The following is a 26945-nucleotide window of genomic DNA, read 5'->3' on the forward strand; positions in this document are numbered from 1 at the left end:
CCACCGGCAACGCTTGCTTCTCGGAGTGTCACCGAACCGAGTTTCACCGCTGCAACTTCAAGCGGTAGGAAGGCTTCGCTACGTCGTCGGTACAAGCCGGCGGCGTAGCGAACTCGCACCGCCACACCGGTCGCCGTGGTGAGTTCTACGAGCTCGCACCGGCACCGGTGAAGCAAGAATATGTTTCACAGAAAATAAAGCTGCTGGAATGAATAAGTTTAAATTGTCTCTTTTGCGCCATGCAACCACCGCTGTCAAACGTCTAGCGAGAAGGCGAGCGCCGATACGAGACAGATTGAACTAACATGCGACCGCCGATGCACTGCGAGCAACAGAAACCGCGACAACGAGCCGTCTCGTTCGTTGTAAGTGCATCGCTCCGTGGCTTAACGCGGATAGCGGACTCGGAGCGGCAGTGTGGTGTGCAAAATAACGACGACGAAAACTGTACAGCAGCAAGCAGTTTGTGATCGCGAGCTGTCGTTCATCGTATAGCCGTGCCACTCCTGGGAGAGTCCTCGCGACGCCGTCGGCCACAACGCGGTATACCGGCGGGGCGACGCGTTTCTCCGCCGGTGTTGCTCGTGAATGTGTGCCGCTGAAGCGTTCGTGCACGGCCGCTCGTGGTTCATGTAGGATTATGTGCATTTTACCGACTCACGCACAGTACTGCTAAGGCGGATACATCCCATGCGACAGAGTGCCAGCTGATAATCAAAATTCGCTAATTAAAAAGGCATTGAATGTTAGGCGGGTTTATAGTAAAAGATAGGTGTGCCTCAGTGTTATCTATAAGCCCACCGCAAATTTATACGTACGCCATGAATGTTTGTTGCTTAATTACACGGAAAAGAAGTGTCCCATCTGAGCTACATTGGAGGTCAAGATGTGGTGCCTATATATGCTCGGTGACCATGTCTGGTTGTGAAGCGCGGGTGGCGAGCGGTTGTCGGTGTGAGTGTTGCATTACTTTGCGAATGTTATGTGCATGTTTGTGTACGTGTGATCGACTTTGCGTGTTTCGATGCTAATTTAATTAAAAATTCTCTGGCGCATGGTGCGACAGCGAAAAGCATTTTTTTTCGATGGTTATAAAAATTTACTCCCATACTTACCTGGAAAAGCTCCCCTATAGATGTAAACAAATACTCCCCTCAGTCCATCCAAAACCTCCGTCCTTAAGGGGGGTAAATTTTTTACTCCCCTGGACGGAGTTTATAAAACCCCCATCGGGGCGTGCTCTAGAGGGCAAGTCCATTTACTCCCATCTCGGCTCTTTTTTTTGCTTACAGTGTAGTCTGTATACTCCTACCTTGGCTAAAAGATACTGCGTTAATCATTCCGTAGAGGAATACCTTGCCGTGCCGCAGAGGCTGAAATGTGGCTCAGCTTTTTCTATCGACCGGGCAGCTTTAAATTATCGCTCACCACATGGCGTAACACACTGAGCTGCAATACACAAATACCAAGCAACGTCTACACCTACTAGTCACACATGCTCTTGATGCTGTGGTGAAAAATGGTGGTGCACCATGCCTGAGCCCTAAATAACTAGCCGTCTGCTTTAATGTAGGCATTCATTATGCAGTTAACATAGACTGGCACTTTCTGCATTTTTATGCATCTGTCACGCAGCGTGTGCAACAAGTTAGCCGCACATGGGACTCATCTCTGAATGAAACACCGTTGTTGGTGCAGCTCTCGATGAGGATCGTAATGAAGAGTGACGTAGCCATTCGCAATCGGTGGCCAGCTGAAACGCGTCACGCATCACGCAGTTCACAGTGTGTGCCGCCAATAGCAAAACTATGAAGCTGAGCTGTAGCATTCCTCTAAAGGGATGATGAAGCACTTCCCGGGAGCGGCGAGAAAACACATCGTGCGGTTGGCGGACACTGCTATGAATGTTTTTGCCAAATCTTGGTGTCGTGAGCGGCAAAGAGAACTTATAAGCAGAGCGCGAACTTAACATTCTAACTGCGGTGCAGTTCAAAATAATGCCCCTGGTCGTCTCATGTCTTGCGTAAGCACCACGCGGGTCCCACATTTGATGCACATTAGTCGAGAGAGAGATAGAGAAAGAAAGGAAGGAAGAAAGAAAGAAAGAAAGAAAGAAAGAAAGAAAGAAAGAAAGAAAGAAAGAAAGAAAGAAAGAAAGAAAGAAAGAACAAAAGGAAGAAGGAAAGAAAAAAGAGAAAAAGAAAGAAGGAAAGACAACGAGAACCACTCTTGCCGAAAAAAATTCCTCGCGAGACGGGATTCAAACCGCGAACCCTCGATCCGAACGAGCGTCCAGGCACGCTAGCAGAGCATAGCATAGCATTGTATAGTATAGTCTAGCAAGAGGGTGGGAAAAGGAAATCAGCGATACGAGGAGAGATGTGATAGTAAGGAGAGATGCGATAGCAAAAGAAATGCAGAAAAAAAAGCCGCACCTCCCCGAAGGGCATTTGGGTGCACCCGGGTGCACATTTGGGTGCACCAATGCATTTGGGTGCACCCGATGAGTGTTCGATTAATTAATGAAGAGAGACGAGAGTGTGCACGTAAGCATTATTTATTCATACGTTAACGTTATCGTTGTTATCGTTGTACCTGACGGCCACAATCACCGCCTTGTGGTCGCTGAAGTGCACGGTCAAAGGGACTTTGAGAAGCATACGCGCGGCACAGCTTCGCGTAAAGACCAGATCAATGCAACTCCCGTGAATGATAGTGGGGCACGTGTTGTCGGAGGCGGCAGAGAGACAATGCATAGAGTGCTTGGTCTGCATGTACTCCACCAGCCACTGGCCAATCTTCTTGCGCACGTCAACGTTGAAGTCGCCGACCAAGAAAATGGGATCAGAGGGTTTGGAGCGCACACGCACAATTTCCATAGCCGCGTCCAGCTTCACGGCAACGGCGTCCCGAGCGAGGTTGGGCGCGAGGTACACGGTCACCACAAAGACTCCGTCTCCGGTGTAGGCAAGGGTGTACAAGTCTTTGTACGGAGACGCGTCATGAAGGGAGACGTGGCAATGGCGTGCGATATCAGCTCCCGTACTCGCATCTCCGCGATGCGAGCGCCCTCACCGGGTACACTCCTCCTCTCCCTTACCTCCGCTGCTCCGCGATGCGAGCGCCATCAAACGCCCGCGCGCTCCTCCTCCCCCTTACCCTCCGCCGCTCACCACCTTCTCCGGTGTTAGGCGCGGGCCAGCTGTTGCTAGGGGCGAGGAGGAGCGCGCGCGGAGAGATCTGTGCGCATGCCGACCAGGGACGCACAACAACCCCCGACTAAGAAATGCATTCGCATTTAAAAAAAGGAGAGAAGACCAATAAAGGAGTGACAATCAAGTATTGAGAGAGAGAAAAGATAGAAAGAAAGAGGACGCAAGTATCGCGTCGTCTAGCGACCAGATACCGCACCACCTTTCAAGCTGCGCATGCGCAGTAGCTAAGCCATGCATACCGATGGAGACATCGCGCGTAACCTCTATAGTGCATATCCTCCGCTCTATAATGGAAGCTTGGCTGCTCCTGATCATGTCCAGAGAGTCATGGGGCGTCCTAAGAAAGTGCCTACTCCCGAGGAGGAAGCCGCGCGTATTGAAGCTAGACGTGTCGTTCGACGGCGAGTACGAGAGGCGACGGCCCCGTGCTTCGCTATGCCAAGCTTCGTGTGAATTATTGCAAACTGCCCGCAATTTTTTAAATGCGGATCATTTCTTAGTCGCACCTGCGGCGTAGGCCGCCGTCCACACCCCCACTGCGCATGCTCGGCTCGTCTCGTGGCGGCAGCAAGCATCTCCTCTCCCTCCCTCGCATGATCGGCTCGTCTCGTGCCGGCAGCAGGCCTCTCCTCTCCCTCCCTCCCTCCCTCCCTCCCTCCCTCCCTCCCTCCCTCCTCTTTATCGAACGCGGGCGCTGCGTATATAAGCGGCGAAGCGCGCGTTCGGAATTCAGTTAAGGGCGTCTTTACTTGGCTTTCGCCTGACTTGACGCTTTGCTTGACTCGAGTAGATGCGATAGAAGCAAAAGTGCCCTCAATCAGCGTCCCACCGCTCGTTGAAGGCAATGTTACCCCACCCTCACCCTCGTCGGCGTCAACAACAGCAAGCAACGCAGAAGACAAGGCTGCGAAGAGACGAGCATACGACGCTGAACGCAAGCGTTTGAAACGAGCTGCGGACCCGGAACTTTGTGCACGAGAAGCTGCTGCGAGACGGCAACGACGGACTGCGGATCCTTCACTCGGGGAACGAGAAGCAGCTGCGAAACGGCAACAACGGGCTGTGGATCCTAAACGTCGTGCTCGAGAAGCAGCAACCGTTCGTGAACGTCGAGCAGCGGATCCATCACTCGGGCAGCGCGACGCTTCTGCGAAATCCAATTACGCGACATTCACGCGATACCCCCACCACTCTGCGACGCATTTACTCGAGTTTTTTTTTTTTTTTTCATTTCATTTTTTTAATTCGTGCGATAGAACTTACGGACAACGGCGGCGGCGGACAACAACGGCACTGTTCTTGTGACCTCATAATAGTTTTCGCTGTAAAATGTCTCCTCTCCGAAATACTCTAGCAAATCACTGCTTTCACTCCAATAAATCAGCACGATTTCTTCTAATGCATGTGAGATGGTCTCAAGATGGCTAGGATGCATCGGGTGGAATGACCCTCATTTAAGCAAGATATCTTATCACGTAGATGTTTTATATTGAAGGGTTACTCCTTCTGTACATATGTATATCAAGTACGCGACCTTCACTGGAGCACAGATGGATGCCACCCATGGACGTCTCCACCGCGTTGTGCAACACTTGCGCAACGCGCGATGGAAGGAGAAACGTGCATCTATTCCTAAGCGCCGCTGTGCCAACACGCGCTTTCTGAGAGAGTGTAAGGGGGAGAGGCCAAAGCTGGCACCGTTCCAGGGCACGGACGGAGACTGCGAGTATGAGACATTAAAGGATTTAGCCTTAAAATCGCTCTCCGACGTTCTCCTGGCTGCCACACGGTGTTCCTTTCTCGCCCTGTGAAAATAACGGCCAGACACGATGCGGGTAGCGTCTCTCTTCGCGTTTCACGACGCTTTGAGGGAGCTTATATTGAGTAAATTGTTTATTATGCGCTTGTTGATGTCATCTTTGAGCGGAATGATGTCCAGATATATGTTAAGGACGTCACCTAACTAAAGGGTTAAATCATGATCATGGGCACTTGTCGTCGGGTCGGAGATGTACCACTAGGCGTCAACGTGGGTGCGTCCACCTCAAGCGGTGCTATATCTGCCAAGCCAAAATAGACAATATACAAGGTCTCATAAATCAAAACACTATCTTCAATCAACTACTTCTGTGACGATACGTTTCTATTTCGTGTTATACCGATTTCTATAACGGAGCGATCAGCCATCTTGTTTCTTATATTTCAAGTCGCGATCTCGGAGAAGGGTTGACAATTTTTCGGCGGGACCAAGCTGCTCGCGCTGTTGCACAGCAGCGGAAACCCACAACTGCTGCCGGCGTCGTTCCTTTGACGAATTCTTCTTTCTGCTACACATGCTTCGATAGAAAGCTGCTTCTCAGGTATAGCAACACGAAGCCTACAACTGCAGGTACACGGAAACTCTAGGCGAGTAGGGCGCCGCGGTGCACTGTATTTGCTACAGACGCAGAAACATCCAGGATGTTTGGAGCTTCCTTGTTGGTTTGTGTTCGATACGACATACTCCGCAGTGTCACTTTGCGGCGGCGTGGTGGGAAAGCAATGCGAACGATACAGAACTTCGGCGGCAAAGGAATTCCGTTTGCGTTAGACGGCAGTTTCCCTACTGTGAACGAGCCGTTACCTCTTTACTTTGCGCTGAAGTGATAGACGGCACGAAGATTTGCTTCGCTCACTACTGCGCCACAGTTTTGTAGGGTTACCCGAAATCGTATCTGAAAGGAGTTTGATGTAGCATTACCCTGTATAACAATTTAATTTGTTGCTATCGCGTTCATTGGTCTTTCCTTGGCGCGAAGCCGACTTTTATTATCCGGTATGTGAAGCGATGAATGTACGATCTCTTTTATATTCATTTTCTGTCTACAGAGACATCGACGAATAATACATTCTGCACTAAAAACATAAGCGCAGCTGTTGTGAGGCACCTACCAAAAAGTGGCAACATCTGGACTACGCTGAGGTCTACATTGACTACGTGAGTCACATGAAAAAATAAATTTATCTATTTTTCGTGGACACCGAAATTCCTACCTCATGTATAAAGCTTGATAAGTTATCAGACGGAACGTATGCCATGAACTTATTTCTGTAAAAGAGCTAAGTAAGTTTACTTCCAGCAAAGGCAGAGCGCTCTCTTCCAGGACAAAAGACTAGCTTTGCACTTGGCTCAAAATTGAGAAATCTAACAATAGGCTGAAGCAACACTGTGCGAATGAGTGCAATACTATGCAACTTCCGCTGTGGATCAGTAGCAGAACCAGTAAGTGGTGTGCAACTGATGTAAATACAACAGTGCTTGTTGCAGAGCTACTTGGTTCATTACTTGAGAAAAACTGTTATTACACAGAGGGGAGGGGGACCTAGTGAAGGCACTAACGAAGAGACACGGTCGCCAACTTCCTACTGTTTTTTAGCATAAACCATATCCAATTCTATATGCTGCCGAACAAGGTAATCTCATTACAGATATAGAAAGATGGCCAACGATTCATCATATGCCAGTGAAACACAGTCGAGACATGCGCCGGAAATTTATTGACCCGAGCTGTAAACTCATGCCGGCACACAAGAGCACGTGTCCATTACAGCACCAATCACAGTGAGAAATAAAAGGGGCGGTACACAGCCTAAAATTGGCACGCCTACAGGCTATCTTTCAAAAAGGTCACTTCTTTCTTACTTAAATCTAGTGATGCCGCACTAACGCACTGACTGCCTGCCGTTTTCATTAGGAACGCGTCAAATGTCTCCCTCTCAGCGCGGCTGCTTTCTCCCCGTAAAAACATGGTTTGGGTGAAGTGTGGCTTGCAACAACAACGCTTGCAGTGGTCTGCCAAGTGCCCGCCCATGTTGCTGCTGACCGCAAAGCGGTGCTCCCTTGCACTGGTCACTGCAGTTACCGGCGCATGTCTCCACTCTGTTTCAGGGGCTCTTGATGAATTGTTTTTTAAATGCGAAGCATTTCTTAGCGAACTTCTGCGACTTTGAGCGTATCTATCTATCTATCTATCTATCTATCTATCTATCTATCTATCTATCTATCTATCTATCTATCTATCTATCTATCTATCTATCTATCTATCTATCTATCTATCTATCTATGTATCTATCTAGCCGCCTACGACTTTGTGCTCTCCTGGCCGTTTCGTTAATCGGATGTATACCAAAATTGGTGTGTCATAACATGGCCTTATTACGAACATAAATGACAGGTCATATCATGAAAATCATGACACGCATGTCATGAACAGCATGATTTACATTCCACGGCCTTTGGGCTCCCTGGCCGTTCTGTTAATCGGATGTATACCAAAATTGGTGTGTCATAACATGGCCTTATCACGAACATAAATGACAGGTCATATCATGAAAATCATGACTCGCATGTCATGAACAGCATGATTTACATTCCACGGCCTTTGGGCTCTTGCGGCCGTTCCGTTAATTTCACATATACCAAAATTGGTCCGGCGTGGAAAGAGTTCATGACGAACATAATGACAGGTCCTAACATGCAAATCATGATGCACGTGTCATGTGCAGCATGATTTACATGACATTGTTTCGGGGCGCTCGCGGCCGTTTAAATGAAGGGATGCATACGAAAACTGGTATGACGAGACATTTCTGTATGACGAACATAACTGACACGTGGTAACATGAAAATCATGATATGCATGTCATGTATGACATGATTTACATGCCACGCTCATGGCGCACTCGCGGCCGTTTCGCTAGATTGATATACACCAAAATTGGTGTTACGCGACACGACTGTATGACGAACGTAAGTGAGACGTGGTAGCATGAAAATCCTGACATGCAAGTCATGTATGACCTGATTTACATGCCACGCTCATGATGCGCTAGCGGCAGTTTCAGTAGATTGATATACACCGAAATTGGTATTGCGTAAAGCGACTGTATGACGAAGGTAAATGAGACGTGGTAAGATGACAATCATGACATGCATGACATGCACGACATGATTTACATGTCATGCTCATGACGCACTCGTGCCGTTTCGCTTGCTTGACAAACACCAAAATTGGTATTTCGCGACGCGACTGCATGACGAACGTAAATGAGAGTTGGTAACATGGAAATCATGACATGCAGGTTATGTGTCATGATTTACATGCCGCGCTCATTGTGCATTCCCGGCCGTTTCGCTAGTCTGGTATACACCAAAATTGGTATTGCGCGACGCCTCTGTATGACGAACGTAAATGAAAGGTGGTAACATGATAACCATGACATGTATGAAATGTACGACATGATTTACATGCCATGCTCATGGCGCACTCGTGGCCGTTTCGCTAGATTTATATGCACCAAAATTGGTATTGCTCGATGTCACTGTATGAAGAACATGAATAACAGGTGGTAACATGAAAACTATGGCATGCATGCCATGTATGTCATGACTTACATGCCACGCTCATGGTGCATTCGCGACCGTTTCGATAGCTTGATATACACCAAAACTGGTATTGCGCGATGTGACTGTATGATGAACATTAGTGACAGGTGGTAACATGAAAAACCATAATATTCATGTCATGTGTGGCATGATTTACATGCTCTACTCATGGTGCACTCGCGTCCATTTCGCTCCTTTGATATACACCAAAATTGGTATTGCGCGATGTGACTGTATGACAAACATAAATGAGAGGTCTTAACATGCGAATCATGTTATGCATGTCATGTACGGTATGATTTACATGCCAATGTCATGGTGCGCTTCCGGCCACTTTATTAACGTGATATATACCAAAATTGGTATGGCATGACACGAGTGCGTGATGAACATAAACGACAGGTCATGCATTGTATATACCAGAATATGCGTTTCATTGGCATGGTGTACACTAGATTGTGCATGCATGCGTGCATGGCAAACATGCGATATATGGTGGACTAGATGCCATGGCATGAATGATTTCATTTGCCTCAAAGACAAACAAGGCGATGTATGCAGCTCTTTGCTGGCTGCTTCGCATTACATCGATTCTCACAGTGCGTGGGATCTGCCGAATTTTTTTCATCTATGTTTGTATATCTCTAACGAGATTACCTTCATCGGCAGCGCATATAAACCGGCGTGGTGTCTGTTAATCAACATTTGGAAGTTCGTCCCCGTGTCAGTCAGTTCGTGTCTTTACTTTGACCCCGTCCTCTTTACGCCATACCATTTGTTCCCAAATGAATTAGGTAACCGAGAGGAATGGCGGATATATTGTTCTCGTGCAATATAAGGAATTTGAAAAAGTAACAAAACATAGCAGAGCGTGTACTGTAGGCGCGATCGTAAAAATACAGCGGAGCTGATGGGTACCTCGGTTGTCGTGATTGTTGCTGTTTTGCAAGCGTTTCAAGTTCTCTCTTTCTTCCATCCTATATTTACTTCTTTTTCTCTCTTTTCTGTATCTTTATGTGTCTGTCTTTTTTGGCTCTACTCGTTTCTCTTTCTTTTTGTCTGTCTCTCTACCCCTCTGTCTGTTTCTTTCTCGGTCTTTCTATCTTTCTTTTATCTTCTCTTTCTTCCTCTACCTATTTCTCGCTTCCGCTTTCTTTATATCTATCCCTTTCGCTCTTTTCGTTTCTCTCTTGTTCTCTTGTTATTTTACTTTCTGTCCTTTACTGTCCTCATTGTCTCTTTCTCTCTTTTTATGCTATGCGTTACTCTCTCCCCCTTTTTTTTCCCTTGTCACCCTCAAATCTGTCCTCCTCAATTTCACTTCTTTTTCCTACCACCTTGTTATACCACAGTATGCTCTGCTAGCGTGCCTGGATAGCCAAGTGGTTAAGACGGTCACCTTCAGATCGGGGGTGCCATGGTTTGAATCTCGCTTCGCGAAGAAATGTTTTTGCTTTCGCAAAAACATTTTTTACCCCAAAACTAGATGTCTTGTTGGACGCATCATGATTCTAGGTGATAGTGCCACGGTGAGGAGTTATAATTCCTCACCGTGGCACTATCACCTAGAATCATGATGCGTCCAACAAGACATCTTAAGTACAGACCTATAGGTCTGTACTTAAGCATAACCTAACTGCATTAGCCAGACACATTGCTGCCAAAATATCCGTAGAGATACGATTATGGCATCGTGGTCGTGTACTATCGGCGTCAAATGAAACCCGAACAGCGGCAAGCATTCGCAGTGGTATAGTGCGCACCGCCCACTTATCACCATGGACAGGCGCAAGCATCCGGTTCGGCAACACTGCATGCGCACTGCGCATATATGTGCACCTGTCCGTGGTGATAACTGGACGGCGCGCACTGCACCACTGCGAATGCTTGCCGATGTTCGGGTTTCATTTGACGCCGATAGCACATGCGTTGTAGATGCGGCGCTTTTTAAACCATCATTAATGAAGCTATTCAGGAAATTGTCGTTTAGTAACAGTGTCGTTTCTTACCCAAGTTCTTGTGTGAATTATATAAGGTGTTCTAGTACCTATAGATGAAATATTACAGGTATAAATCAAGATAGCGAGATAACCGTGCTGGCGCGAAACAGGCAATAGTGCTTTCAGAGTGTAAAGAATATTGCCACGCGCGTTTCTTTTTGTCATTTTATGTAACTAGTCCGTTGCACGCGTAACAGCCGCCTTGCGCAAGCTGCGCCCTTGTGCCTGGGAACGTTCCAGATTATCTTTGAATCTTTTTATGGCTTGAGCGCGAAAACGCGAACAATTGAGATTATTCTCGAACCAACGCGGCCACAAGCGATAAGGCTCGAATGTTCGATGCTGCATGTATAAAGGCCATGACCCCTTACGTAGAGTTTTTTTATCGACGGCCGACGCCATGTTCGCCGCTATGAGTGTACAGCGTGTATTACTGTAGTTTGAGTTTTCATTTCACGGCCACAAGTTCGGCCAAATAAATGTTGCATCTTGAACACACCGACTGCTGTCTTCGTCGACGTCACGACCACGTGACAATATAAGTGACAGTCACATGTTTGGCTTTCTCTACTCGAAGAACCATGCACCATCTCCACGCGAGAAAGGTCTTAGCTGATTTTTACAGCAACATGTTTTTTTTTTTTTCCTCGCGAAACCATTAGAGTATGACTTTATCGTGGTGTTTGCGCGAACCTCTCCTTGTAGAACCTATTCAAACGCAACAATTACACGTGCACTTTAATTCACTTGCACCATAAAACGTATTTTTGCAAGCTTGCCATGTTCGGGCCTAGGGGGGGGGGGGGCAGCGACTAGATAATATGACACGGGATATATGTCATACTGAAAGCGCCTGCCACAAAACGTTTAATTTTGTTTGTGGTTTCATTTGCTGTTTAACCCACGATAGACCCGCCAATGTTTCACTACCATCAGTTCAGCGCATACTGGCTCCCGATGGCTGCAGATACGAATAACTTAATAACTTTTGTTCTCAGATTAATTGAAAATAACGTAAAATAAGCACGGCACCTACCTCATTTTCAACGATATCTCTCTTTCTCTCTCTTTATATATATATATATATATATATATATATATATATATATATCGGTCATGGCGGGTTCAGCTCGCCGGCACAGCCGGGTCATGTGCTCAACGAACAAGGCAACGCTCTCGTTCAGGCGCTGATTACAGGAATTGAGGCTACGATCTGCTTCCTCCTTTCGACCAGAACTTCGGAATGTATTCTGCAGCCAACGCAAACCTGCGGCCGAGTTACCATAGTAGCTACATGGTTTTCCAACTAAGTTCGCGCACAGATCAACGAGGTAGAAGTAGTCATGTCAGTCTCAGATGCTCGTCCCATTCGTTCACGTTGGCGACTCGGTTGCGGTGGTCCATCCCGACTTCGACGTCCTCGTAAGCATCACCAAGAAACGGCCTTGGGGTTCGTGGTGTATTGAAGAACCATGGAGCAGGTGGAGATGTTGTCTCTTGAGTCTGTGTAGCCGCACTTTCCATGCCTTTGTAGCATTGTGCAAGAGGGCCGAATTCAGATGGTAGGCCTAATTGCCTCCGGTTACTCCAAAGACCAGCTTACTGTGGGTCACAACGCATAAAACTCGACCCCGTGGCTCCACCATAAATGTCACTTTATACTGGATAGCACAGAACCTCTGTCTATTAAGACGCCAGGATTTCGAGCTTAACCGATCACTAAGAACACGAACTAATCGTAATTTTTCGCTTCTTTGTTCACTCTGTTCTACAGAGGCACATACAAGTCTCTCAGCAATGAAATTGCACAGAGCAGACCCACCTCAAGGTCGTGACAATATACACTAGGCTTCTTTTAGGACTGTAGGTTTGTATGCGGAAACGCTACCGTTTTGTTCAGCCATACGGTTCCCTGCAGGAACGTTTTTTTCTTCGTGCTAGCAAGTGCTCTTTTTGTAATTCATAGTATCGCAGTGTAACGCTAACGATAGCCTCTAGTAACTTCCTTCCCAAAATGTGTCCGCCTATATAATTAATATGTGAGATGTACATTCTTGTTTGTTGCGAAAGCATGGATAACTCATAATGAAAAGATAAGTTAGGATATTTTGTATAAATTGTGTTTCCTGACGTTTTCTCTTTTTTTCTGTTTGTACAGATTTGGATCAAAGAATTTCTTGTCTTTTCCAAAAGACGATTGGAACAGGATGAACATGACGTTCTCGTAAGATGAGCTTAACATTCGTTCAGTTTTTTAGGGAAACCTCTCGAACAAAATAATTTAGGCACAAATGGTACAATGGTTCAGGCGGTAGATAGGGAGATGTAGACATAAAACGCTATTACATTACAGAACGCTCGTCGTGATGCATAGATAAAAGCGCAGTGAATTAAGCTACAAGTCATTAGCTCTTTGTATAAAACCAAAAAGACAGCACTTCCCTAATCTATTGATTTGATAGAAAGATACGACTCCCGTTCCGCAATAAGAATAAGGTAAATGTGACATTGTGTAACCATTTCTTCTAATAGCATCAAAGCGATATAGCTAGAGACCCCTAGGAATAACTGCGAGAACTTTCTAATATGGTTAAAAAAATATGTGCTGAAATTTGTGTTTCATTTGCATCCTGTTATGTATGTAACAATGCTTAAACTTTGTCTCAGTCTTGCAGTGGGGTATTTTACAGGTGTTATTACACTAAATACATCTATTACACTGAATGATATTCGCCTATAGACGAGTTGTGATACCGTTTCCTATAGTGATAATGTTATGCTTGTTGTCCATAGAATAGGAGAACTCATATATAAAAATAATTAGAGAATGGAAGGAATTTTAAATATTGCTTTGGAGGTATCGGTGTTCTTCAAGACTGTGTTGTACTCATGCGATTTCACTGATTATCTATCTACCTATGCCAAATGGAATGCACTTGGCGCTGGTTAATCCCGCAAAACGAAGGCACCTTTGTATACATTTCCATAGACATAGTTTGTACAATGTTACTTGCACATAAACTAAATTTCATACGCTCAGTTGTGTCAAGTAGAGGTTTTATTGAAACGTTTTTTGGGAAAGAGTTGAGATCTCACTGCTTGTTTCGCGACGGATAAAGGGCTGATTTTTGTATAATTCGCCGAACTCCGAGAGATTAGTTGTAATATGTAAGCGAAATAGTAATCGTTCAGACAGCCAACTGGTTATATTGAAACATTGTGGATGAGGGCTTTGCCATTTAAAATCATTTGCTGTCCATGCATTATATGAGACATTCATGGGAAGAAGTAGATGTTTTCTGCAAGGCCTCATGCAAAGTGTTTTCAAGGTACTTGTGGAATAAGAAATAGATTTTGCTATACAGATTACAAAAAAACGCTCTCAGTATAATTTGCATTTATATAGTGCGCGCAACATTGCCGACTTCCTCAGCAGCAGTGTATACAGTCTGACGACGGTTCAAAATGGGTGCCTGGGACGCATTTCTAAAAGGGGAAAAAACCATAAGCTCTTTAAGCTTACTGAAAATCCTCCCGAGATTGTTTTTGTTTCTTTTCGAGAAATGTACTACCTGCCGCACAGGGAACCATAATATCCTCAGCCACTACTCGTTACTGCTTCTTCACAGTTCCATCCTACACATTCCAAGTTACATTAACGCTTTCTTTTAATTGTTAGAGCTTTGACAGCTAGCCTGTATAGCAAATTATTCCTGGCCCGAACAACAAAAGAACTATCATAATCATAAACGAGTATGCGGCACAGAAATTGAGTAAATCCCACTACTCACCACTGATCCAAAAAAATAAAGATGGCGAAACCATCATCATAAAAGGTATGTGCCGCATAAATTGGGCAAAGCCCACTGCTCACTATTTGTCCACTAAAAATGATGAGGACGACACTTAGCCCAGCGAGAACGCCACAGCAATTGGGTAAATCCGATTACTCACCACTGGTCCACTAAAAATGCAGAAGGCAATCGTTAGCCCAACAACAAATGGTTGCGAAGCGATGGTGGCGAGCGTGCATCGATACGTACAGCGATGGAATACTAGGTAATGGGAAAGGCATCGGCGGCTGCGAGAAGACCCCGAAGTGATGGCAACGACGACGTGCCCGTAGATCTATGAGAGGTGCGAACGCTTGGTTTCAGCTTGAGTTTCTGTCTCTGGAGTTTGGACATTCGTGCGTGTCGTGTCTGTCAGTCTCTGGTTTAACTCGAACCTCTCTCAGCTGATAATTAATGTAGAAACAACCTAGCATCGCCTAGCTAAATCCTAGAAAAGACCTAGAAGCAACCTAGAAGCAACCTAGAAACAACCTGCATCACTTAGCTAAGCCCTAGAAACGACGTAGAAGCAACCAGACTAGTCTTCCAAATCGTCCAGTTTCGCTGTTTAAGCCTTGCGCGGCTTAGTGCAATCATCGCCGATTTTTTCACCTAACGCGGTTGAAATCCTGAAAAAAAATCTCCCAGAACCCCTCCCGCCATACATTACCAGTGTTCTTACGCATAATTTTTGCTTTGAGTCAAGCGTAATTTAATTTCATTGCAAATACACTGGCACATACACAGGCTAATTCGTTTTCGATGCCACCGACTTTCATGGCCTAAAGCTATTCGCCATTTTCTCGCTCATAACTAGCCCCTTATGAACATATTGTAACATTATGGACTATTTTGCATAGTTCGAAATGAGTACTTGCAAACGACAGACGTCTGGATAACAGTTGACCGCCATTAATTGTGCCGAGTGGGCTGTGACTTACGAATAAATGATGTCAGCGCGTAGGATCTGATGATCAAATTCTCGACGACCGACGACCGTGCTCGCCGACAGTTGTGCTGAGATTTTTCGAATTTCAGGGCACAATTTGTCTCAAAAAATAAATCAATCTTAGTAGGTTTACTGCTGTATTTTTCATCATGTCTGTCATGCGACAATACTTATGGCCGATCTAAATACATGGCGACTGACGCTGTTATGGTTTTCCTTCGGGCAAAGAAAGACTTAGGTAATCAGTATTCAGTCACTTTTTTTCTCGAGGACCAACATAATCCCGGCAAGCACTGGTGTACATATTGACATATTCAATTATTGGTATAACGGTAATTATTGGTATAACGGTACAGAAGAGCTCCTTAAGAACGCAATATTGAAACTTGGTATTAAAAATCTGCCGTGCACGACGGCATTTCTAGCGTCTTCATGTTACGATAATAATTAATGACTTATCCTTGCCTTGGGTCATATTTCGCCACTCCGTAGCATCATGTATAGTACCTTTACACTGGAAAATAGTTCAGGTCCTTACTTTGTTCAGGACCGGTGAAAAACACAAGCTGAATAACTATGGAATGATTTCTTTTATCTTTCACTGGTGTAAAGTACGAGACCGCCTTATTTTAGAACGCATTATAAATACCCAGAAGCACATAAACAGGTACATAAAGTTCATTACTGCTTCAGGTGCACATTCAGTATTTTAACAAATCTAAGCCAATTCTCACATGACATTTGCATTAAGATTGATGTGGGTAACCAAACAGACACAATCTTCACTGGCTTTATTAACACTTTCGATACAGTACTACACTCAAAACTAATGCACAAACTTGACGACATCATTAAAATTCCCACTGCAATATCTGGATTTCTAGTTTTCTTTCCCATAGATGCCAATTTGTTTCCGTTAACACAGCTAATTTCATGGAGGCAGAGGTGTTTTCAGGGCGCCGCTTGTTTGTGTGCTCGGTCCGCTGTTTTTCTTGACCTCTATAATTATTTGCCTCGTAGCATAAATTCGAATATACTTTTGTATGCTGAAGACTGCGTATCCTAAACTGAAATTCGTTCCTTTAGCGACCATTTCCACGTTCAACAGAATTTTTTCATCTAAGCTATTGGTTATTCATCTGGCAAATCACATCTAACAAACATGAAAGCCACAACTCAAAAAAGGTAGAGTTAGGCATTTCCCTGATAAAAAACACACATTTTGTTCTGACTTACGAATCTAATGATACTCCCACTGAAACCGTTAGCGAATATAAATACAATGGTTTGTCTTCGAACCCGGTATGGCTTGGTCAAAATAAACAAAAGCAAATCTCGGAGGTAAATGAAAAGATAAACAATTTGATACACTGATTAAATACAGCGTCAACAGATACTTACCGACTATGTACAAATCACTAATCCAGCCGTTACAAGAATATGGCTTTCCTGTTAGGAGTACGTCACGCACTTAAATCGAGGCGAAGAAAAAAAATCCAGGCAGCTTCACACAGGGGAGCCAAGCGTGAAGGAAGTGCGGAGCATAACAGCCTTCTTGTTTCTCTTTTGTTTTTGCTTTCTTTCCTCTTCTCTTTCTTTCTTTTTCTCTTTTTCAGTTTTTGTTTACTCTTCTCTCTATTTTTACTTATTTCTTCTCTCTTTAAAAATTTCTTTCGCTTTATCGCTGTTTCTCTTTCTCGCTTGCTTCCTTTTCTTTCTATTTTCATATGTGGCTTTGCCTGCGTTACGCCAAGCGACGACAGCATACGACAGCATACGAGAGCCCAGGCCCCTTAGGTCCACCGCACTTATCATCATCAACGTGCTCGAAGAACAAGAGGAAGAGTACTTCTCCTTGGCGCGAACGCGTGCTCAATATTCTACAGATGGCTATGCTATTCGTGGTTTTGCCTATGTTACGCCATGCTACGACAGCATACGATGACGACATACGGCAGCATACGACAGGCGGGGCCCCTAAGCACTCCGCACTTAAAAAATCATTTCGCTTTATAAGTCGCAGATTTCAAAGGGATTGTTCCCCTACGAAACCAATTTTGAATCCTCGGTTTATAATCGCTCTCAGCTCGCCGGCGAAAGGAAACCCTGAAGTGTCTACACAGTATACTTAACACCTCTTGTTGGCTTTCTGCACATTATTACCCAATTGCTGCTAAGCCAGTCAACAATAGAAGCCATGATCACACAAGCACTGTGGCGTATTTTGCCCGTACAGACACTTTAAATCGAGCTTTTTGACTTGTGTGATCATGAAATGAATTCTTTGCCTGGTTCTACGTGTTCTTTTCTCCTAATTTAAAAAAAAGCAGTTGCATAGAAATTACAGCAGCTTTTAGCTATATTCGTCGTTTATTCATATTGCTTCTATATGCGCAATTTCTATGCTATCGACACGCTCTTTCAACAACCCATAAAGGCTGTAATATGTAAACAAATAATGGAATCATATCTTACGGTAACTGGACAGTTGCACTGGATCGTGGTTGCACTTTTTGCGCAAAATATGACGGTACAGGGCGACCATTCATGATGGTAACAAATATGAACAAGAAAAGAAAAAGCAAGACGAAATTTTCACAGAAGGTAACGTATTTTAGGGAATTCCAGAGAGGCAACTACTCGAAGTTTGGCGTTTAATAGACCACGTGAATTACAATAGACATTAACTTACTAAATAAGAGGATTGGTGTCACGCGATCCTACAAATGTTAACACGTAGAACTTCCGTACTGAAACAATTTCCGGCTGACACATGTGTGATGAAAATTGCCAGTATCATGGAGCGAATGCCTTGTGCTGCGAGGAAATTAAGTATTGCGTATGTATTATTTGCACTTTAGTAAAGCAATATGAGCAAAAGGCAGCAGTTTTTCTACGATTGATTGGTACAAGTACATGGTATGGAAGGTCAGTAATGTGCTTAAGCTACGATACTGCAGGTTAGGTGTGCATCATGATCAGCAAACGAAACTTCACATGTTAGGCAAAAAATTACGCAGAAACTTATCTTTACGGCAATGCAAACGAGTGCTGTAACTGCAGGTTACAATGAAATAAGCCGATTCATATACCGCGGACGCTGAATTGTCGTGTGCGTTATTACACAGAAAAATACAGCTGCACAGCCACACTAAGAAAAGTGCCAAGGTTATTCGTTTTTCTGATGGAAGCATACATTTTACATGGAATATTTATTACGCCGTAGCTCTATGCGCTGTAATGCCTTGAATTTATAAATATGCATTGTATTTTGTGTTGCAGACGCTGCTTGGTGGGCCCACCTATGGGTTGCTAGTTTCAGGAAAACTCGGAGTGAATGATGCCGCACGCTCTAAGGGAAATAAACATGAGTCATTTCTTGAACTACAGACAATTTCTTTGATCTATCAAGGTGAAATACATATCCTCACATATTTAGCCTACTTGACAGCTTGCCATCAAGGAAGACTCCTGCAAGCAGTTCAACGATAAAACCTAAGTGTCTGTGAAGGCTCAACGCTTTACGCTTTCGTGGGGACGAGATTCAGCTAGATTAACTGACATGTGGCAGATGCAAGGCATAGCTTTGATAAATCTTGCAAAAATATTTCGTTATATCGCCGGACATTATTGAGCACCAAAATAGTATTGTTAGGCAGTGTCGTTTCATCTGCCACGTTATCATTAAAGCAGTTGTGGTTTATGCGCCTCTGCATTTTTTTAAGTATACAACTGACCAATCTCTACGATGGCCAAAATGTTGACCCGAATGCCAAGAAATAGCCAAAAACCACTCTCAAAACACTCTCCACTTGGCAAACTCAGTCCTCATTGGAGCACCCAATAGACACTAATATTCTCTGCGTTCCGACTATGCTATAAATGCCCATTTTACATCAAACATTCAGCGTCCTAGCACAGCCCATTCGCTACTACTACCGATCAGCATCACTCCAGATATAACTGTGGACAAAAAAGTTATTTTCTCCAGCGAATACTGAGGATTATTTATTCAGCGACAAAGTAGTGAAATGGAGGCAACGTCTTAACAATCGCAATATATGTGATTTCGTTTATTTAGGCGGAGTGCTGACACAAATGTTTTTAGTGAAAACTGCTCCCCTAAATGAGTTCTTGTAGAACTCGGGAACTGGGGAAGCCCAACTTCCACATTTTTGTATTCATGGCTCTGAAGATCAACTAAGGTTCCTGCTCTTATCGAAATGTAGTGACCAGCCTTGCGTTTCTCCTTGTCCTAGTTCTCTTTTCGCGCTATAGCAACCATCATGACATACCCACTAGCCCAAGAAGCCACCCATCCAAGCTGTAAATCACTCACACTGACGCCCATTGTTAAGTTCCCTTCATGAAATAAGTCCAATATTTTTATTGGCGGGATGTCATGGCGGCATATACTCACTAATAAAATAAGACGCATTCTTACGCCTGTACAACTGCCGATGTGAATTGCTTTAACTGGATAATTGCGACCGAATAGTTGAAAATTAAACAAATATTTATGGCAGATTTGCGCCAAAATAGTTTTGTTACACGACGAACAGACGCGATACTCCCGCACTGGCCTTCAAACATGTCTTGTATTTCAAGACGAGCGTGGTATTTGCGCTTACGGGCTAGTTTCCACGGTATAGTAGTGATCTAACCTCACAGTATATCTGCACAGTTACCAGTTGAATATCTGTGACAATCGAACATGTCATATGCAAGTTCATTAACACCGTCAATGCGAATGCTCTTTTCGTTTTAAAGGGACCCTCATGCGGTTTTTGAAGTTTTGTCAGCGTATAGGCAAGAACATCCCTAAATGATTCGCAGGAGAAATTGGGCGACGCACCGTGTACCAATGCCACTGCGGACAATTATATCTGTACCCTCCTCCCCATCCTGCCTTGCACCTTCAGCTCACAGACACGCTGGCATCGCCGGCGATCGTAGCGCTCTATTGAGTGCAATCGACGGTTTGAGCGCTTCGCCAATCATGGCCTCCGGTATTGCGCGTCGACAGGTGGCGCGCAATCTCGGAGGCCCAGTGTGCCCGGCAGCACGTCGTCGGGCAAAAATGACGAAACTCGTGGAGTGGTCGATATCTGCTCTGACAGGTGCCGCCACACTACAGCAGATCTCAATTCATTCTCTTGTACGGCGACAACCTGCAAACGCATGCGGACAAACAAAAAAAAAATTGCAGTGGCTTGGCTCGGCTATGCCAGGATATACGTAGCGTTAGCAAAGGTTCAGCTTATTATTCTTAGCTTTTCATATTGTCTTGGAATATTAGCCTTCTTCTGTTCATACTTCGTACGCTGAACCGCTAATCGCCAGGCAACTCTTTCGGGATCCGATGAGATAAGCTTCTCGGCTGTACTGCGTCGTCGAGCAGCATTTGCGCTCTGCTTCTCCATGGCGTTACCCACTTGCAAACGCCAGTCAGAGGCGCTATCAAGCGGCCTCAATGCAGTGTCAGACGGCAGCTGCACAGAGAAGGCGAATAGCTGCGCGCGCGCCGGCGCCACTGTGTCTATGGCTGCGACGTCACTCATCTCGAATTCGGCGCTAACTAGCAGCGGCGAGACGCGCGCGCCGGTGGCGGAGTCCGCGCGCATGCTGGCGCCAGCGTGTCTGCCACGCCTACGGCGCCACTCCTCCCGAACGCGCAGACCAGCAGCGGCGAGCCGCGCGCGTCGGTGTCGGAGAGCGCGTGAGATGCCAGCTCCAGTGACCGAGCTGTGTGACATCACTGATCCTCGCACATGCGCAGCACGGCTCATGACCCTCCAGGCGGAATCGGCTGCGGCTAGGCAAGTGTAGCTAACGCTACAAAAGAATTCGTGAACGATCACCGATAATCGTAAACTCGGGCAATGTGGTTCTGTCTTCGGGGGTGGTTACAGCAGCAGACACGTGGATCGTGGCGTTGAACGGATTGCGAGAGCGCGACGCTCATTGCAGCGACGGGCTGAAGGAATTCCGCTCGCCAGATGCCTCACAAATATTGCACGATGTCGCAGCTACAAGTCACTAATTGCTAGATATCTGCTACACAACACGGCTGGGGCAGTTCATTTTGTCCAAGAAAATAAACTTCGAGATAAACAGTGTCGCTCAGCTCACGTGAACACGGTGCACGGTGTGACACAGGCAGACGACGCTCGTTGCCCACAGGGTGTTCAGTGACGTGGACTGGACATATCCAAACAGATCAGCCGATAGAAATCAATACATTGGCTTGGAAGAAGAAGAGCGTGGCCTTTGCTTTGGAGTCGTCTTAAGCGAATGCATAACGGACCCTGTGAGATTTATATTCCATTACAATACTCAGGTCGTTGAAATATAACCTGCTTCTAATCCATGGCACACGCATGCTGGGCTATAAATTGCTGACTTCCGTTTCATTAGGCAGTTTTAGAATAGCGTGCGCTAAGTTAGCGTTAGCGTTTGCGGCCCGCTATTACCGTCACTTAACGGGAGCCCACAAGCGGTTAGCGTACGACGCATGCGCAGTTGCGCGAAAAGTCAACGCAAAGCTTTGCGTACGCTATTCTAAAACTGCCTATTCAATTGTAGGCATATATGTACAGGGTCAGCCACATTTAAGGTGACCACTGTTGTAGTACTGAATACCTCATGGAAGTTGATGTTTAATACATAGTTCGGAAAATTATTTATCTCTTTATCGACACTATCATTACACATCATGAAACGGACATTTCCCCGTGGCAGTTGCATCAGCGTCATATAGGTTTACCGACTTGAATACTAACGAAGTGTTCACCCTACATGTGGCCGACCCTGCACACTTACATTGCTAGCAGGAAGCACCGCAAAGGAAACGTCTCAAAGGCATACAATATCTCGAGAAAAACCTAGACGCCTAAGCGCCATCAGCAGAAAGCACCACCAGTGGTACATAGGCGTTCAGTTTTTTTCTCGGCATTTGTACCAACTATCCCTGCAACAAGTTCTTCCAAGCATACAAAAAACAAATATTGACAATAAAATTGTTGCTTGGTTACCTTAAGTCTGTTTGCCTAACAGGACATACGTCAACTGCACAGGTGATGCTAGAGATAAATACTTGCGAAATGAGCGAATGCAGTCTCCTGGTTTCCGAGAGTCGCTCGTGGAACGCCTTGTACTTGGCGAACGAGGCCTGTAAGGAATCTTTAAATAAATGAATTTGGAGCGCTCGCGTGGGCGCAGCAAGACAAATTTTTTCGCGTATTTTAAAGCTGAAGGTGCAACAACCATCCAAAAATTTACGACATCGTCGACAGTAATGTCGGTCATTGATAACCATGAAATTTTATCGAATTCTGAAACCACTTCAGCTTCCCTTTAGGTGGTCATACGAAATTAAAATTCCTAAATTAAATTTCTCCACTACCTTACAAAATACACTAATTGGCTCGCCTTTAAGCGGTTCTGTGAACGACGTTATTATGAACATTAAGAAATAACTGCGTTCCCACAGGACCAAAGTACTGTAGAAGTGAATTGTGTTGAACTAAATTCACCAATATTTACTCAAAAACACAATCTTTACATAAACTCATGTGAATCCTGAGTCGATGACCTGATGAGCCTAATGACTATATCAGGATCACAGACGACAGCTTCTACGACAGTTACTGGCATTGAACCGTAGGTACTTAATTTTTAGAAAAAAGCCATCACCATGGCCACCACATGCATTGCAGAAACCTGCACTATTTACTATAAACAAGTTTCTAGAAGCGAGTGGTCTGGTTGGAAATTATTGAGAAAACATTTTAGGTTTATTTTGTGCGTGTAATTTGACCTGGCCATGTCGCGTTAAGTGTCGCTTCCTGTGTCAACCTATTCTGCCTCTCCGTGACTAGGACTTTGCCAATTCCAGTGTTGTAACGTGACTGTACGCTGTGTATTACTTTCAGCATATGCGGTGTTCGTTTGATTGCATCTTATGCGTATTGTTGCCTTGTGTGAGTGGACTGTATTTTGCGTTGTTTTTCGTGTGGCTACGTGAATGGACCGGGATGAACTCTCCCTAGGGATTATTTCATGTATTTTTTTTCATTTCTGTGATCGGTAGGTATCTTATTATCTGTCAATACGAGTAGCCGGCGCTATATTAAAGCGCTAACATCTCCTAAACAACATATAAGAATAAAAAGGAAGCTAAATAAGGGCTTCAGCAAAGCAGTGAAATCCTGACTGGAACTAGCATTTTGTTTCGACCACGACATGTCGTAGAGGGCGCTGCATGTTAAACGGCATTTAATAAACTTCCTGTGAATTGCCCACAGCGCACGACAAAACAGATAAATTCGGCGACACATCGCGTGATATTTTGCTTCTTATTAATGTATGCGTACTTCATAAACTCGAGACGCTCACTAAGGGCAAAACTTGTGTACGTATTCTGAGTAGCGCGCGATGTATATCATAAAAAAGCTCCTGCACAGCGGACGTGCGCCGTGACCTTTATTCAAACTTCGCAGCTGCGTCTAGAATGACCATTCTTTTTAACATGCGTATATTTTACGTACTGCGCTTGATTGACGAAGATGCAAAATATTTTCGATGTCTAAATACTCTTTTTTCCACTCATGGAGACGTGCGCAAAGCGCTCGCGATTCTAGCGACAGACCTTTCGCCGACATTTTCACGACCGCTAAAGTATTTTGCTCTCGAATACCGCTTTAGGGAGCCGAGACGTTGCGAAGCTGGTGCACTAACGAATACAAGTGCAGCTCAATCTGCAGTAAAATTTTATTATGTATGTTAAGTGCAATGCCATTTCACGAATCAAGAACATTGCCTGACGAATATTAGGATATCTTTCGTTCTATGAATACCGAAATATTCCTGCGAATTCTGGAGATTCGTGCGCTTCCCGTGGTAATATATACGCAAGAGTGCATCAGAGCAATTACACTACTGTTTCTCAAAAGAGGTATATTGACAAAATATAATATTTTCAGGGAAGTTATACATGTTAGAACAAACAACAAGATAATGAATCCAGAAAGAAAGAGTAGGTCATGAGTATAGATGCCTCCACCTAGTCTTTTCTAACAGATGAACCTGCCAAACTACCGATCGAAGTCTGTACAGACTACGTTTTGAGACAGCTGCATATAAACTATGACACTCAACTAATGTGGTGTCATTTCATAGTAAATACCACCACCTTCCTTTGCATGCAGACGCTAGTTCAGCCAGCTTTGAGAAAAATGAACGCTTTGCGGACACCGAGCCGCGCGTCAGCCACACTTTTGAAATATGCTGCTGTGTAGGATCAGTCTATAGCAAAGGCCACAGAAAAAAAATTTTCTCGACAACATCCTTTCGTTTTAGTCATTTCCTGGATTCAAAATAATATCCGTTAAACAACAATAAATGTATCTGAAATATTATGACGATGAACCCTAGGTGTAGCCAGTGATTGCGTCTTTACTGATCTGTAGAGGTTTTATTTTTATTTTATATAAATTACGTTGATTCCGCCATCTAAGATTTGAACTCTGCGTTATCTGAGCACTTCTGTCTGCCACTGGTTCCTGGCTCAAGAAACGTAAATGAAAGTGCTCGGCAAGCTAGGGTGTTTTTTTTTTGTTTGTTTAAGCCATTTTCAGGCAGACGCATATGGCGTCTACGTAAATGTGCAGCTAATTAGAGTTAATAAAGAGAGCACATTTAAATCGCGATAAAACCAAACCATCTTTTCTTTTTGAGAAGCTTGCCTTCACTGTTCTATTAAGTTTTGTCCTGAAGTCAAAATCTCATATATTTTGAATCCTTCAGAACACGGCTGCCACTTCCGTCTCGTGGAAGAAATTAGAGGTGGTCTCATTGTTTCTACCAAGTCTTTAAGTAAGTGTAATTTCTCGGCACACTGGCACATTGATTAGCTTGCATACCATATTTATAGCTGAAAATAGACCAACGAAATTGCTGGTTTCAATAAAAGTTTATTCCTCCTCCGGGTATAGGTGTAAAATACAGCGTAGGGAATTAGAGAATGTTTGGAAAATCGATCAACCCAGCCATTAGAGACACGTACACAAGAAGAGAACTTTTCACGACATACATGCTGGAATTTTCCAAGTTATGTACGAACAGGCCGAACAGCGGACTCTTCGAGAGAATGCTGCACTTTCGAACAAGCGCTTTAAAGAAATCATTGTACGTCCACATTTGCAGAACGTGAACATTACAGCAAAGCTCTTTACTTATAGCTTGCGTATCCATCTCCCACATGCGTTCCCAGGAGGGGTGCATTGTGCGGCTTACGTTTTTATCAGCAAAACGGCATGTGGACATCAATCAGGATTGGTAGGGATGGAGTAGGAGTGTGGTCAGGCCGGTAGCCAGAAATTTTTTCGGGGGGGGGGGGGCACTTGCTGAAAACATTGACTATTTGAAAAAAAAAAAAAACATGGTTGATCCCTCTGTCATAGGAATCGGAATAACACGAAAATAAAGCGTGCTCTTATAGAAGTAACTGAATGTTTACTGTCCAACGTACAATGACATAAGAGAGTTTGGACAATGTATATTGAGTTCTTGCAGCTATAGCACCGTTTAACGTGAATGGACCCACTTTGTTGTTTGGTGGTACATCCCCATGCCGACGACTAACATCCATATGCTCAATGTTAGAACAAACCCTTGTGGTAGCTGTAGTAGTTAACGGTGAAAGGGTAATCAGAGAGTGAGTTGTGGTAGCCTGAAGATCGTCGCATATTGGACACAGAACTTGGTCGCCATCCCGCGGCATGCTAAAATGGGATTGAACACCACGACCGGACCAGAGGGAAACGCAAAGCGCGTCGTGCCGCCCCGGTAGCCCGGCCGCAATCTTTCTCAGGGCGAGCGCATAGGCGGGCAACGCGGTGTTACAGCCAGATGAGGCAGGCCCGCGTCGCAGAGCTACTTTTGGTTTGGTTAGCGTGATGCTATGAGCGAGGCCGACGCTTTTACGACGCTTTAAGGCGACGCTTGGGTTAAGGTCGCCACCTGGCGGTGTGTTAAGGCATTGAAAAAATTGCACTTGTATTGAAAACGCGCCGAATGGGACGAACGTGTAACGCGCTGCAGGTACTAATCGCGGAGGCCACAGTAATGATGAATTTATTTTGCCGCTTCCAGAGGGCAACACCATCCCGCCGACCGGGAGAGTGGGGCATATAAAAGGCGCGTTTGTAAAGCGTCTAGAAGTCTGTGACCGTGGCGCAGTTAAGATAATTCTAATGTGACGAATTATGTAGTGTGTGGTTCACAGCTATAACGGGTCATCTTTCCATGAATTAAAGAAAAAAAAATGTGGCCGTGGCGCAGTGGATAGCGTGGCCCGCTTCTGCTGCAGACCGAGCGGTCGTGGGTTCGATGCCCGTTGACGGAACTTTTTTTCTTTGACATCTGAACGTGTACATTTTGTCAACGTCATTTCTGTGACGGAAATACGTCAATGAAGTCTTGGTGGACCCTGGCATAAAACACTTTCGTGTTAAAAAACAT

This window comes from Rhipicephalus sanguineus, chromosome 8 (genome assembly GCF_013339695.2).
Source record: "Rhipicephalus sanguineus isolate Rsan-2018 chromosome 8, BIME_Rsan_1.4, whole genome shotgun sequence".
Taxonomy (NCBI): domain Eukaryota; kingdom Metazoa; phylum Arthropoda; class Arachnida; order Ixodida; family Ixodidae; genus Rhipicephalus; species Rhipicephalus sanguineus.